The sequence below is a fragment of the Sipha flava genome, unplaced genomic scaffold, assembly GCF_003268045.1.
Source record: "Sipha flava isolate LNK unplaced genomic scaffold, YSA_version1 197_pilon_pilon, whole genome shotgun sequence".
Lineage (NCBI taxonomy): Eukaryota > Metazoa > Arthropoda > Insecta > Hemiptera > Aphididae > Sipha > Sipha flava.
The window spans coordinates 549483-566017 of NW_020272774.1; the positions used below are offsets into that span (position 1 = coordinate 549483).

The 16535-nt window shown below is 29.9% G+C and overlaps 3 pseudogenes; 1 reads left to right on the plus strand and 2 right to left on the minus strand.

Annotated features, from left to right (window-relative positions):
* Positions 1-6531: 6531 nt before the first annotated feature.
* Positions 6532-8821, minus strand: LOC112681798 (annotated as a pseudogene).
* Positions 8822-8920: 99 nt separating this feature from the next.
* Positions 8921-10406, minus strand: LOC112681800 (annotated as a pseudogene).
* A 4158-nt stretch (positions 10407-14564) lies between these two features.
* On the plus strand, positions 14565-15806 carry LOC112681801 (annotated as a pseudogene).
* The last annotated feature ends 729 nt before the right edge of the window (positions 15807-16535 follow it).

Consider the following 16535-nt stretch of genomic DNA (forward strand, 5'->3'; position numbering starts at 1 on the left):
CAACTTAGTTTATTTTTTATAAAATCGTTCAAAATAAGTCTGATTATTATTTCTCTGGCATCAACTATTATTCAAATAACCTCCTATGTACTGTTTGGCAAAAAAGATTGATTAACATAACCTCCTATGTGATGAAATATTGACAATTTGTACAATAAATACATATATATTAAGTTTTTTACTTCAATTTTTTTCAGAATAATAATGTATATTTTACTACGTTTTTTAAATATATTTTCATTAATCATTGATGATTTGTGATTTTTTAAAACGTTTTTCGTCTCTCCTGAAAAATTAGGTTTAAGCACATGGGAAATTTTTTCGTGTCAACGACGTTATGTTGTTACATTTCCAATCAGAAACATTTTATCATATTTTTTGATATTTCTTATCATTAAGCAGAAATTAATGTGACAAACTGTGTAATGAGACAACATGTTATCGCACATCTACACCGATAGAGCTCGCGATCAGTAATTTTAGACCCTCACGGTCAACTTATTTATGATAAAAAGATAATGAAGATAGCGCGTCGATCGTCAGCATTTGCGACCCGCACTATTGTATACTAATGTTTGGCAAATACTACCGACGCTAATAATTGATCCCGAAACATTAAGATATAAAAGGGCAACTTTGTAGACCGTCTGATAACTTCCCTCCAGTATCGAATTTTATCGTACAATTTATACATATGATTACAGATTAATCTGCAGTATACATATTGTTTCTTGTACGGGAAATTTTAATAGTATTAACTCTTCATTCAGTGGCCATTATTGCGACCATCACTACCCATTTATAACGGATATCAACGTTGTGCCAGTAGCCGCAGGGAGTCAAGAAGCCACCACCATCGGTCAATGTGAGCCGTCGCCGTCCGAGTTTGAATGACCTACCTCCAGAAAGAGTGCCCGCTCGACATCTGCTGCCAAGAGGTTCCTGACAAGACGTGTCTCTGTTCACATCGTGGTTGGTAACATGTGATTCGCTGTGTATCATTGTGGACGAGCGAGTAGTTTAACGCTACCATAGGCTACGAATATTCAACGTAGCATACTATGAGTAGTACGTTGATATATCAGTGTAAATATCGCCGTACGTATACTGATATCACAGTATTGTGAATCATACAGTTTATGTATTACGTGTGTGATATTTGTATAACCTCCTCAGGAGAAGGGAATATTTATTATATCCATATTGTATTGTAGTTTGAATATTTTATGTAATTGTAAAATTATTAACATATTTGAAAATAAAGTCAACAAAATAAATAAAGCATTAAGATTTCAAGTTTTGTTACAACTGTTATCATAAAAACACTTTATTTGTAGACCAAATTTAAGTCACCAAACTCATACTGTTCGAGACACAAAATTGAATGTGTTTAATTTATTTTTATATAATATTTAAAAATGTTTAAAAATCCTATTTGTGTTCCAAGTAAAACGTATGGTAGGTTAAATGCCCAAAAACATTAAGAATTCCTTACTGTTTCATGTTACCCGAAACTCAAGGTGACTTGGAATATTCATTTATTACTTATTTTTTACCAAGTTATGGTCAAAATTCATTTTTTTTATGCAAATGTGGTCATTTATACTGCGCGCCTATACTAGATTTTTTTTCGATTTAAAAAATTAATATTGAAGGTGTAGGAGTCTAGGAAAGTTCAAAATCGTGTTCATTTCATCCTTGTTGACGGTAGTTTATTACATTTTGTTGTAGATCTTTAAATTCATTATCAGTAAAGCGAAGAATAATAGAAATGTTAGAAATTTGTTTATTTTAATTTATACAATTATAATTTGTACATTTCATATTTTCAATAGCAGATCTAACAATAGATGTTGAGTACCCATGCTATATTTGCACGGCAGGTAGGATATATTATATGATATAAATAGGCATCGTTATGCAATATTATGCCTCAGTGTAAATTTTAACAAGTAACTATAGTTTATGTCATAGGTATTGTTTGAGCGAGGTACCGAATCCAAAATTGGTCGGGTGACCACGCTTCAACTAGTGCCAGGTATAAAATATCAAGAACAAACAAAGTGGACTGTATTAAATTATAAAACCTTTGTTATAATCAAATATAAAAATTACTAATGAATGTTACTTACACGGCAATAACTATACAGTGGAAAGAAAAATAGTATAGGTAGTTAATTTTTTTGTTCGTAAAAGAGGATCATTCAAAATTAATGTATTGCATACTATTCTACATCAATTACAACAGATGTATAAAAAGCAAGGCCATGGAAAAAAAATCGAGAAAATGATTATTAATTCCGTAAAAAAAAAAGTGTTACTTTCAAATACAAATGATCACCCTTTAATTATTTATTATAACTTACCATATATATGTTTTAAAAATGTTTTATCGACTAAAAAAAACTGAACGTAAACTGAGTTGGTAGTTTTGGATCTTATATCGTACAAACATAAAAGACTTTCTATTAAATATATTCAAATAATTTTCACTATATGTAATTAAACATAAATAGTTGTAAATATACTTAATGACTTATGAATATACATATAATACAGTAATATACGTAATAATTATGAATAATTTGAAATTCAAAAATTACTTATACATATCATTATTAACTGAACCGACGATTAAATTAATTTACATATTCAATTTTAAAGTGAAGTATATTCTTATATAAACACTTATTAAATTGTAGTAAGGTCACTGGCCACTGATATGCTTTGCATATGATTGCTTTTATAAGGGTTTAATGGAGGGGTCAGGTTTTTGATCATAACTAAGATATTCTTATACCAGAAGTGAGCAAGTGCACCATGGATAATATCAGCGAGTAACACCAGTAAAAAATTCCATCAAATGTGTGAAAATGTTTTATCACGACCCGTAAGTACGTAAAGGGTAACTACTTGTTTTTGATCTGATGTACCATATGAAAATAATATATTGGCGTTTATCTTCTTACCAGCTAATAACTGCCAGGAGTAAAAGATTTCGGCATTGACAGCGAAAGATGTATATGGCCAATAACGCATAGAAAAAATACCTCTCCGTCGTTTCGATTAAAATGAGATTGCGTTTAGGTTCAACTATATTTTCGTGTTACGAATAAGAATTTTCATTCTTGATAAAAACGAAAAGGTTATACCTATATATGTATTATGTGTGAGAATATTTTAACTTCGGAAAACACATGATCGGATAACATGTTACGTGTTGGAAATGTTGCATCGGCGAATCGAGTTGTAATTAAAATAATTTTCTGGAGATTTTCCTAGTGTTTATTATAAATATCACAAAAAAAAAAAATTTAAAACATATGATATATGCACACGAACGTTGTCAGTTTTTAACATAATTTCGATATTTTCTGAGGGGTATTTTTGAGTTAAAACGTTTCAAGCACGATTGATATAGTTATATATTGTCTGGGGTCAGCGGCGGCGATTTCATTTTTTTACTATGTGGTTGAAATTGTATTTTTATAACTTGACTAAGGTGGTCATGCAGACCCTCGGAACATCCAAGGTACACCTATTTTATAACTTTACTACTGATGTAAGTGAAAAAAATTACTCGAAATAATTTATTGCGGTATACTTTATAATTCAACCGTTCACCAGATGGCACCACTTTCGATTCCAAACGGGTGTGCAATTTCATCACCTTAAATACGTGACGCGGACCCGTGCGGCAGCCGTTACCGAAACGGCAGTCGCCGACCGTGTCCTTATCTCTCTCATCAACCACCATTCCACGGCACGCAACGTCGCAGCGACACCCCGTCATCCCATCCATCGTCGGATAGGGGACGCGAGCGGTCGCTACGACGTCCGACAGGTACCACCACGTAACCGGGCGGTTTTTCCGAGACCGTGTACCGAGATACAGCTCAAGCGTCCTCGACTTTTAGATTATTTTGTTTTCTGCCATTGTGACCATCACAACATATTGCTGATACATATTTTTGTGGGGTACGTGATTATTAGTATTATTTCATTTTTTTTTTTTTTTTGTGTGTCTACATAAATATACATTTTGTGTCATCACAAGCCGAAGTTGTTTTTTTTTTTTTAAATATTCAACTTTTGCCCACCGCACCGCGACCGTGCACACACACACACCATCACCTGTGTGCCACGTCATACGTGTACGATACCTCTGCGTATAGCAACACGCGAAAACATCCATGCGTACATACGTAATACGTGCACTGTAATCAGTAGCACAATCAAGATTTATTTTTAGGGAGGGTTATACCAGTTAAGTTTATGAGTAAAATATTTCAATTATTCGAAATAATAATTTACGAGTATTCAAAGCGCATTTTAGAAAACAATTTAGACTCATGTTTAATAATTAAATATACATTACTCATAAGAAATATTTTTTAATAAAAATAAAAAAATACAGTCTAAGATTAATTCTTCGAGTAGAGTGCCTCATCATTTCATCAAGCACTGAATCTGGTTTAACTTCAATGTCAGTACATGTATACATTTAAAGTGACCACTCTGCTGATCTATTGTGTTCAAAAAACTCGTTTTTTAAGTCTTCCGAGTGTAGGAAATGACCATTGTTCAGTAGCAGTTGTTAACGGCAATGTAATATTAAAGTATAATCTGTTACTCTGTAGTAAGTAATAATCTAAATCGCGCCGTAACTGTTATCACTTATTTATACATTGAATATACGGTGTTACAACATTAAAACTGTTATAAACGTTATAAATGTTTCATGATTGGTGTACAAGTCTAAAACCATACAACTTCATATTTCTCTTGAGGAGGTGTAAGGGAAGGGGTAAACGATTTTACGAACGGAACTATGGTCCTACTTCTGTGTACATACTGTACGGATGTACTTTTACCAATTTACATTGCGTACATTATATCGTATAAGTACTTTTAAATTTAACACGCATGCTGACATCCATTATTTGTTGAATTAAAATGCATAATGAGATGTTTTCTCCGGACACGTCACTGCAGCACACTCAAGGATCAAGTGAGGGGGCGGCTTTAGCCTCGGGCCGCAAGATAATAGGGCCACAATGTGGTTTTGTAATCGTTGGCTAATAATTATTACAGTACTGTATTATCAATTAATTGTAACCATACTACAGTATACAAATACACTATAAGTATTCCAATAAATATTGACTACAAATTACTAAATCAGAATGAAAAAATGAAATCCATTTGGGCCTTACCAGAAGTAATAGTCCCGCTCAGTGCCGTAGCCAGAAAATTGTTTTGGGGGGGGGGCACTTAATTTTTTTCTCACTTTTTGCAATGCTAGAATACCTAATCATCACCTATTACTTTATGGCCCCTTTGCTTATAAAGTGTTAACTACAGACCTATTATTTTTATGACTACCATTATATGCTAATAACTATGGTACCCATATATTTAACACATTATTATATTATTATTATATTATTTGTTATTAACAAAGTATTATTATTTCTTTAATAATATTTTTAAAAATTAAAAAATAACAAAGTATTAAAATATTATGTTAAAACATATATTGATAGAATAATGTATTAATTAATATAGCTATATTAATATAATTTTATCAATATTATCAATATGTGTTGTAAATGTTGTAATCACATTTCATTTTTCATTCAAATATTTTTACTATTTACTAACAAGAATACAAGATCATAACTTTTAACTTTTATTAAACATATAATAGAAAACAAGTTATAGCTGACCTAATACAAACCAATTTTGTATTTGGAATACAATTTGTATAAAATATATTGAAAGTATCTATTATTACTATTATAATCGGAATTAATAATATTCAAAAATAATCATGCAAGTACTTACAGAGTTTAGACGTGTCATTAAACTATAAAAGTATACAATAATTCTATGTAATAACTGATAATAATGTAATACTGTAATAGGAATTGCAATAAAATTAGTCATTATTTACCGCATATTAATATTAATATTAATATCTATGGGTTTTCTAGTTCCCATAATAAAGAGAAATTCTAAAATTATGTCTATAAATAACTTTTTTGTAAGCATGTAATGATTGTGATTATTGTTATCTGATGTACAGCGCGCTTGAGCGGTAAACACTAAACATGTTTAATTGTTATTCATTATGATGTATAATTTATGATTAGGTAGATATCATCAAATATTTACAGGTCTTTTTATAAGTACCAATATTAAAATAATTTATCAACGTATTACATAAAATCTTTACATTTCAAAAGTTTTCTTATCTTAAATATTGTTATTTATAATATATTTATTTTATGGATAAATCATCAATAAATATTTAAAGATTTTTAACTGTTAGCATTATTATTAATTATTCTAAAATGTTTTAATGTTCACAGATTATTATAAGGTAAGGCACATATTTATAATTATTATATATCTATGAGGTAAAGCAGTGGCGTAGACAGGAATTTTCATTGGGGATATGTTACCCCAAAAAACTAGTAAATTTTTGTATAAAAAAATTATTTATATTTTCTACAAATGTATCATAGTTTACAATATAATATCTATTTTTCTTGATTGACGTGACATGATATCAAGAATTTCTCGGTTAATTGATAATAATGTTAATCCATTTAGTCGAGTTGGAAAAATAAATACATAAATACTAAATAGATTTATATTTTATTCTAACCTTAAATACGAAAAATAATTATTTATTTTTACTTTAGCTATCGTATTCCTTAAGTATGTTTTCAGCCTTTTAAGGCATGAAAACGTTCTTTCAGGTGTCGATGTGGACACCGGTAAGGTATATAGTATTTTCAGTAGTTGATGTACATTTGGAAATACTGAAGAATCACATAATCTCGGGTAATCTATAGCTACCGTAGGATTTTTATTTGTTACGCTTAGTTTGATTGCCAGATTTGTAACTCTGCAATTACTGTCTAAACATCAGTGTCAAGATAAAAATATACAAGTTATTCAAATTCTCGAAAATCAATGTTGCTAGAAAATATACATTGAAAACCTAGACAGAAAGTCCATACCTAATGATTTTTGTAAATAGTATTTAATAATAAATGACAATTTTAATGTAACTTAGGTACCTTTTAAAATATTTTTGTGGACAAGAAACCTTTCCTTTAAATTAATTGTAAAAGAATCAATGTATGGTATCGTTATGATGTTCTAATGTAAGCTTCAGGTTAAATTGCCTTATCCTCAGAAAATTCATTGGCCCGATTTGCCTGTTTCTTGATTATACGTTTGATAGAAATATTAATATTCAGAAAATCTGCCATTTTCTAATTATATTTTATAAATTAATATATTATATACAGTCAACTCGTGGTATAACGAAGTTGGATATAACGAAAATCTCGATATAATGTATAAAACTGTCGGACCCTTGAAAACCTCGTGATATAACGAAAAATTAAATGTGTTTTGGTCCCCTCGATATAACGAAGATTTTTTGGCTAAAGTTCACGCAATGTAACGAATATTTACAATTTTGGAGATTGATACTGCACATTTACGAGTTTGATTCGGCCATTCTTATGCGATAAAATAATGTTCATGTATCGTTTAAATGATACACGTCTATTAAATATAAATAAAAATTTTTGCTATCGACAAAGATTTGGTTATCTGTGGAGTTCTCAATAACGATGAGATTTTGAATAAAGCTGATGACGAAGAGCCCCCCGTAAGCTCGAATGAAGCAAAATTAGGTCTTCGTACCATCTTAAGTTTTTTACAAAGACATGATATTGACGACAGTGTATTTTGTAATATTCTAAATTTGGACAACACTATTAATCGCGTAAGCGCAAATGGATACACACAAAAAAAACAATAACCTATTTTTTAAAAAATAAATAAGTACGAGTATGTATGTAATAAACAAAAAAATGTATGAATGTATCTTATAAAATATTTAATAATAATCTAATATTGTATGTAGGTATGTAATTATAAAAATCTAATAAAATATAAATTTTCTCTTAAATATCGTTTAAACAAATTTTGTTGACTTATGCTTTTGATAAAAAGAATTTCGATGTAACGAACTTTTTGCTCGGTCCCTTGAAATTCGTTATATCGCGAGTTGACTGTAATATGTATTCCTGCAAAATAAAAATAATTTCTAAGGAAAATAACAATTAGTATACCTTAGCCTCTTTATACATTGATTTAAATTCTTTTTCGATATTTTGTCTTAAATCCTCAAGCACAGATACATTGCATTCCGCTAACTGTACAACTTCTTTCAAGTCAATATAATTTTTTTGAAAACATTTACATAAAGGTAAACCATAAGAAAATACCACCTAATAATAGGCGATAATTATTAATAACTAAATACAAAAAATATCATTAAAACCCAAATACAATGTTTTATTACCTTATCAACTTGAAGAGCGATCAAAAACTCAGAATCCATGGATTTTACTAACATACTGGCATCAATTGACGATTTGTCATAGGAGTTGGTTGATATTTCTTCCAATGCCTCAATAACGCATGGAAAAAGTTCAACAAAATCATTTACAATGGTATATCTCTCAACACGTGTTGCACACCGACGCTTTAATGATTTGGATGATGGATTAAGATCACTATTAGCAATAGTTTCCAATAGTATACTGTGTCGTTTAGGTGTGTTAAAAAAAACAATGTATTTTTCTACCAAACCTAAACATTTCCTTATAGATTGTTGTTCACATGATGAAGACACTGCCAAATTTAATGTATGGGCAGCAAAGTGAACATATAATGCCCTAGGATACTTATTTCGTATTATAGTCTGTACTCCTTTAAATTTCCCTGACATATTACTTGCCCCATCGTAACTCTGGCCATACGTTTTACAGCAGTCAATTCCGCAAGAATTTAAATCTTATGTAAATACAATTTAAAAAAAATTATTTCATTAATTATACTCAAACTTAACACCTAATATATTCATAAAATAGTGCATATCTTCAAGTATAGCTGAAACCAAATGTTCACCAGTTAAATTATGTACTTGAACATACTTCAAAAAAAACTCACCTAACTTGGCAATTTCTCTAGTACCATTAACAAAACGAACACAGCGTTAGATGTTCCTTAACTGATACATCCGTTGTCTCATCAGCTAATACAGAAAAGCACTGATATTAATTTACCATCTTTACTAGTTTACTTAGTATTAGGTCACTACATATGGTAATAAATTCATTTTGTATTTGAGGACTTATGTATTTATTTCGAGAGTCAGATTCTAGATGATTTTTTAAATAATCTATAAAATATTAATATAAAACGTATTGTATTATACTATACATAAGTTATAAACACAAATTATTAAACTTGATGAAACAAAAATATCTATGTTTACGGAGTGCAATCTCTTGTCTTCAACAAAGGATAATACATTCTATAATTGGAATTAATTTTAACTTATTTAGCTTCTTTTGTTTAATACTAAAATATAAACCTATTAAGTACAAATTAATTACTTCCTATTGATAATTCGACATATTATACCTTTCATTGTCCAATTTATCAATTATTGATGGTGTATTGTTTGAAAAAACATTTAAAAAATGTTTTTGTTTCAAAAAAGAAGTTTTGTGATATATCAAATTATTATAATCCAATAAAACCTAAAATTTATTTTTAAATAAGTAATCATTTTTCTAAATTATAATTTATACATATTGATACTTCTGTAGCTTTCTTCCAGTTTTGAAATGGTGTTAAAACAAGACTGCCTAAGCGTTGTTAGGCAATACCACAAGCAAAAGCAAAAACCACACAGTACTATCAAAACGTACCCCCTCAAATTTTTCAGAATAGGATAGCCATGGAAATGCTTTTAACCATTTGTACTGAAATTTTAGACCTCTTTTTTTTTTCCATAAATCTAATAGAGGAAATTTGTAATTTTCTGCTGGTACCCATAAGTCAGTTAATACCTAATAAAAATTAATTGCATATTAGCATTCAATAATTTATTATTTATAAATATGAATTGTTTTGTTTTTAATATTTTGTTTTGTTAATCATTATAAAAAGGTTCTAATAAACTTACTATATTTTTTTTTAACTGACTGACAAACCACGATTAATAAATAAACCTACATTATTAGCATTATGCATTTACTGTAAGCATTAATTTACCTTAAATTAGAAAAAAAGCATGTCAATTAAATAAGCAGTTAGGTAAGTGAAAATAATTATAATTGCTGAAATAATTTGACTATATACTAATATTGCAATATTTCATTGTGCTAACGACTAACCTGTTCCTGATGTGTACTAGAAGTTGAGCACAGTTCAAATATTTCTGTATTGTCCTTTCTGATTTTAGTCGGAGGTGATTTATTTTCATCTGTAATAATTTTAGTTGTAGATGACATTTTTTCACTCATACTGCTTTTAGCATTAGTTTTTATAGTAAAATAGCTTTTTATATTACTCATATTAATTATTTTAAAAACGAGTTTACACTTGACACTTTATAAATGATTTCAAATGACAATATATTTAAATATTAAATATATAATAATAAAATATAATTCATAGAGATTTACGTCAAAACACATATTATTGTATAATATTGTTATAATTGAGCTAACATAAAGATATGATAACATAAAGATTAAAGATAGTATATCCATGATAATAATTAATAACCTTTATAGCTTCTTAGCTTAGACTACCAACTATCTAGTATGAGATCGATGGTAGTGACAAATAAGTTCTCTGACAATCTGATCAAACGTTTAAATTAAAATAAAATGATTTATAAAAATTGATAACATAGGATTTTCAGTTTTTCTATCTTCCGTGTAATGCATAAAACGTATATAAAATATATAAAAAAAAAAAAGAAATCCTGGAGGGATTCATCCTTAAAAATATATAGAAGTGTATATTTAAAAATTTAAATACTGAATAATGATATAACAAGTGGTAATTCACAAATAAATGTTTAAACTATATAAAAACATGAAACGATATTTGAAACAGCGTAGTCATGACGGTAACGAGTAATTTTTTACTTAATTTTTCCTAAGTCCACTTATGTGATGATAGGATATCTGGTTGAAAATTGGTATTAACCGCTATAATTGACGCTAATTAACACTAGTTATATTTTTAAAAGAATCGAAACAGAATCAAATTTTTCTCATATTAGTATAATACCAAACTTGAAACTAATTTTTTGTTTTTTTAAGAACCAAAAATAAACCGAAACCTACATTTTTGTTATTTTAATAATCGAAACCAAAATTAAGTTTTTTTTTTTTAAATTAAAAATAAACCGAAATCCAAATTTCAGTTATTTTAGAATCAGCATTAAAACCGGAACCGAATTTTTTTTTTTACTAGGAACTGTATAATTTATCAAGATTTCAGTTCCTGAATATATCACCCACCTTATTTAGTTTAAATCAATGATTCCTAATTTTTCATGCCTATATACTATTTGAATATTGTGCCATTTTATTTTGTTTGTGTTTGTTATTGTTTTTGGGCTGTGCATTGCGCTGTTGCGGCCTCAGTTGACGGTGGAGGTATTCGTGTGTTCGACACGAAGTGTGGAGGTATTCGTATTCAACGTTGAATTTTCAGTATAAACAATTTACTCCACATAAAAATAAAAGTCGAGGAACCTCATGAATGGCGTGAAATCATCCGATGTTTTAATTGCCAGGAATACGGTCATTCCAAATCCTACTGCTCACACCCTCCGAAATGTGTCTGTTGTGCTGCTGCTCACCCAACCTTATTGTGCACCCAATCCAAAAAACAACCACCAACCTGTGCCTTATGTAGAGAAAATCATCCAGCAAGCTACCGTGGCTATTTAGTCCATAAAGAACGCCATAGTTTACACAACGCAAGTACAAATTATAAAAATAATTTAATTAAAAATAAAAATAACATTGTAAATGAGAATGGAGATCCCAGTGAAAAAAACTTCCTTAGGTCCCCCCAACATCAATGACAGTAAAGCTTTCCCAAGTTTTTCATGGTCAGTTTCCCAAAAATAACCGAAGTAAAAAAAAAGTTATAAACAAAAAGTGTCAAATGAGCCAACAGAAAATAATATTACCATTCAGCTTTTCTCGTTCTTTTCTGATTTTAAGCTATTAATTTGCCCTTTAATCAACTACTCACAAACTTAATCAACAAATTAATTCTGAAAAATGATGCCTAATCCAACAAATATTAAATCTCTTTAAATACTCTTATGAAATGCCAATGGCCTCAAACAAAATGAACCAGAATTATTCGATCTACTAATAGACAAAAAAATAGATGTAACACTTATAACGGAAACCCACTACACTACAAAAATAAACAATTTTTTTCCTGATTTTAGTGTGTATAGAACTGATCATCCCAATGGAACAGCTCACAATCTCCTACCAAGCCTACAACTTCCCACTATTCTAGCAATAAATATCTCAATTACACTTAATCACATCCCCACTACAATATCTGTAGTTTATTGCCCTCCTCGGCCAACGATTTCTCCCCTCCAAACCGAGCTTTTTCTACAATATCTCGGTCACACGTTTATAGCTGGAGGTGACTTCAACGCCAAATACTCCAACTGGGGTTGTAAAGTTGAAAACCCCCGAGGATGCATGCTCCTCAACGTGATACAAAATATTAAATGTATCTCACCCCCAGGCCCTACATATTGGCCATTTCACCAAAACCGACATCCAGACATTTTAGATTTCTTCCTTTCGTAAATTCTCAGACATATAAATCTCAACATATACAACTCACCTCTGATTATATCCAGTTATTTTGGACATAAATAACCACCTTCAACCCTCCCAAACCTTCACTATCAAAAAGCACAGTAAACTGGATCAAAATCATGTCAAACCTTGAAAACAATATAAATTTGTAAAATCTCACTGAAAACCACAGATGAAATAGAAAATGCTGCTGAAAACTATGTTACCTCAATACAAGCTGCTGTCTTTAACTCTTCCCATACACCCAATCAACATAATTTAGTTAAAATAAATCCTTACGAACTGCCTCCCTGTATAAAAACACTAATTGCCGTGAATCGTAGATTCCATTCTCGTTGGCAACGAACAGGTTTCCCATCCGACAAACGCACACTAATTTGCATGTCCAATATAATTAAAAAACAAATCAAAATCTACAAATCCGACTACTTCAAGTCAAAATATCAAACTCCAAATATACATGACGGATCCTTGTGAAAAGCCACTAAAAATTTTAATGAAAATTAAAAATCATCCTTATACCCTGAAAAGAGAAGATGGTTCATTAGCTACATCTGACGAGGAAAAAGCAAATATTTTCGGTATCCACCTTACAAATACTTTTACGCCACATTCGAATATATCTCACGAAAAAAGCAATCTTAACGAAATTCTAAATTTTTTAGATAGCTCATTACCAATGTCATTTCCCATGAAACACATATCACCTAGCGAAATAAAATATTTCATACTCAAAATGAAAGATAAAAAGTCACCAGGTTACGACTTAATCATAAATAAAATACTAAAATTTTTCCCAAAAAAATCCATAATGCTTCTTACCTATTTATACAACTCAATGCTAAGATTATCTTATTTCCCGCTAGTTTGGAAGTTCTCAAGAATAATCCTCCTACATAAGCCGAACAAACCCAAAAATGAGGTTTCTTCATATCGACCTATTAGTCTATTACCGGTATTGGGCAAACTATTTGAAAAAATTTTGCACCAAAGAATCAGATTAATCACCCAAACTTAAAATATAATTCCCGATAGTTAATTCAGATTTAGATTCAAGTATTCTACTAGCTAACAAATCCATAGGATTAAAAACAAGATATCTACCTCGTTTGAGAAAAAAAAAATATTGCCCTGGCGTTTTCCTCGACGTATCTCAAGCATTTGATAGAGTATGGCATCAAGGCCTAATTTTCAAAATAAAAAAATTCTACCAGCATCACTTTATTTCATAATAAAATCATACCTCTCAAATCGCACATTTGCGTTAGGCATGGTAACGCATTCTCTCCCTATTTTAAGATCCAAGCAGAAGTTCCCCAAGTTAGTGATCTGTCTCCTGATCATTATAACATATTCACCGCAGACATACCAAATGCCAGGGCCGGCTCTTGGGTAGGTCAACTGGGACATTTATCCTAGGACCCGCGCGAATTTTAGGGCCCCACGCTTAGGTCATGAGAGCTAGGTATATATATAGTTTAATTGAAAAAAAATATATCATAGAATTAAAGTTTTATGTTTTTGTAGTATTTATATGTGATGAGTAACGATATCAATAATTCGATAAAATGTCGATATCGTGACACATTTTCGACACCGATATCATTCTAGTTGTTCAATATATCGCAATATCAAATTGAAGAAAATTAATACAGTACACCTACCATACAAGAATATTTTTTAGATTTTATAACGGTCGATTCTACTACTGGTTTAAATTTGTCAAAAGTTCTGATCACACAACTTAAATTATATAAAATAAACATTGAAAATTGCCAAGGTCAGGCTTATGACAACGGATCGAACATGACAGGAAAATATCAAGGAGTTCAATCCCGAATCTTAAATATAAATCCTCGAGCATTTTTTACTCCTTGCGCTAACCATAATTTAAATTTAGTCCTGTGTGATGCTGCTAAAAATTCAACTATAGCCATTAAATTTTTTGGTATAATTCGACGTGTTTATACATTATTTTCGGCATCAACAAATCGATGGAGTATTATTAAAAAACATTGTACAGTATTTACGGTTAAACAATGGTCAGAAACGAGGTGTGAGAGCCGTATAAATAGCGTAAAAGCTTTACGTTTTCAACTCTCAAGTATTTTAAATGCTTTAGAAGAAGTTTCTGAGACAGCTAATGATTTGATGGCCCAAAGTGAGGCTGTTTCACTATCAAATGAAATCGGTGATTATGAATTTATATTGAGTCTTGTGATTTGGTATGATATTTTAACAGAAGTAAATATTGTGAGTAAAAGTTTACAAGATCATAATACTTCTGTAAAAATGGTTCAAAGTCTTATACAGTTTTTGCATCAATATAGAAAAATGGGTTTAATAGAAAATGGGTTTAATTTTGCGATAATTGCTGCTAAAAAATTAGCCGAAGATGCCGATATTGCAGTTGCTTTCAAAAATCCAAGAGTAAGAAAAAAGACGAAATTATTCGATTATGAAAATGTCGACGAACCTGTGTTAAATAATGAAGATCGGTTTCGTACAAATTATTTTTTCATCGGTCTTGACCATGCAATACAGTCGATTGAGAAACGCTTTAATCAGTTGAAGACTTATTCGGACAATTTTGGATTTTTACATCGCATTGGCAAGTTGAAAACAATGGAAAATGATGATATATTAGAACACTGTAAAGATTTACAAATAATTTTAACAGATAATAATTTAAAAGATATAGATGGATTAGATTTATTTTCCGAACTAATTATTTTTCGATCTTTAGTTGACGAAGATACAAATACGCTCTAGGTACTTAATAGTTTAAAAACAACTCACGGATCATTTCCTAATCTAACCATTGCTCTTAGAATAATGCTAACTATTCCTGTGACATCAGCTTGTGCAGAAAGAAGTTTTTCAAAGCTAAAATTAATAAAGACTTATTTGCGCGATCGGTTTGGCCAAGACAAACTTTCTGAACTAGCTTTAATATCAATTGAAGAAGAAATATCGTCCACCATCGACTATAAACATCTCATCGACATCTTCGCTTCAAAAAAGTCTAGAAAGAAAATTTTTAGGTAAGTTTTAATATGATAATTTCTATTTTACTTTATTTTAATTGTTAATGATATTATGATAAAAAGAATTAATCATGTATATTATATATTTACTTTCCACGATAAAACAGTGTAAAGAATATTTGATTTTAATTATTATTTATTATATTCTAATAGAATAAAATACCTAATAATAATTTTTTTGTTTTTTATAATTTTTTTTTTTTTTTTGTTTGTATATGGAGATCGCTGGGTCTCACTGAGAAGTCTCGTATGAAGACAAAAAAAAAAAAAAAATAAAAAATATATGAACTAGAGTGAAATGCATACTAAATATATCTGGGTAGAAAGAAAAATAATAATAATATATATAATGAAAACATGGAAAAAATATATCAAATATATGTACATATTTTTAAAAAAAAAAACATTGAAAATTATTTTGTCCAGGGCCCCGCAAAAACTAGGGCCGGCCCTGCTAAATGCTGATAATATTCTAATCGCCACATACGTAGAAGACACAGGAATATTAGGTAAACATAAGTAAACATAGTGATAACACTAAAGCATCCTCCAATCTCTAATTACATCTTATCAAAATAGATAAATGGGCAACAAATTGGAAAATCAAAATTAATGCTGAAAAGTCCTTCCATGTTCCTTTCATTTTAAGAAAGGAAATCTCACCTATCCTTTATTTAGGGGGTATAGAAATTTCAATTGAAACCCAAATTAAGTATTTGGCCCTAATCCT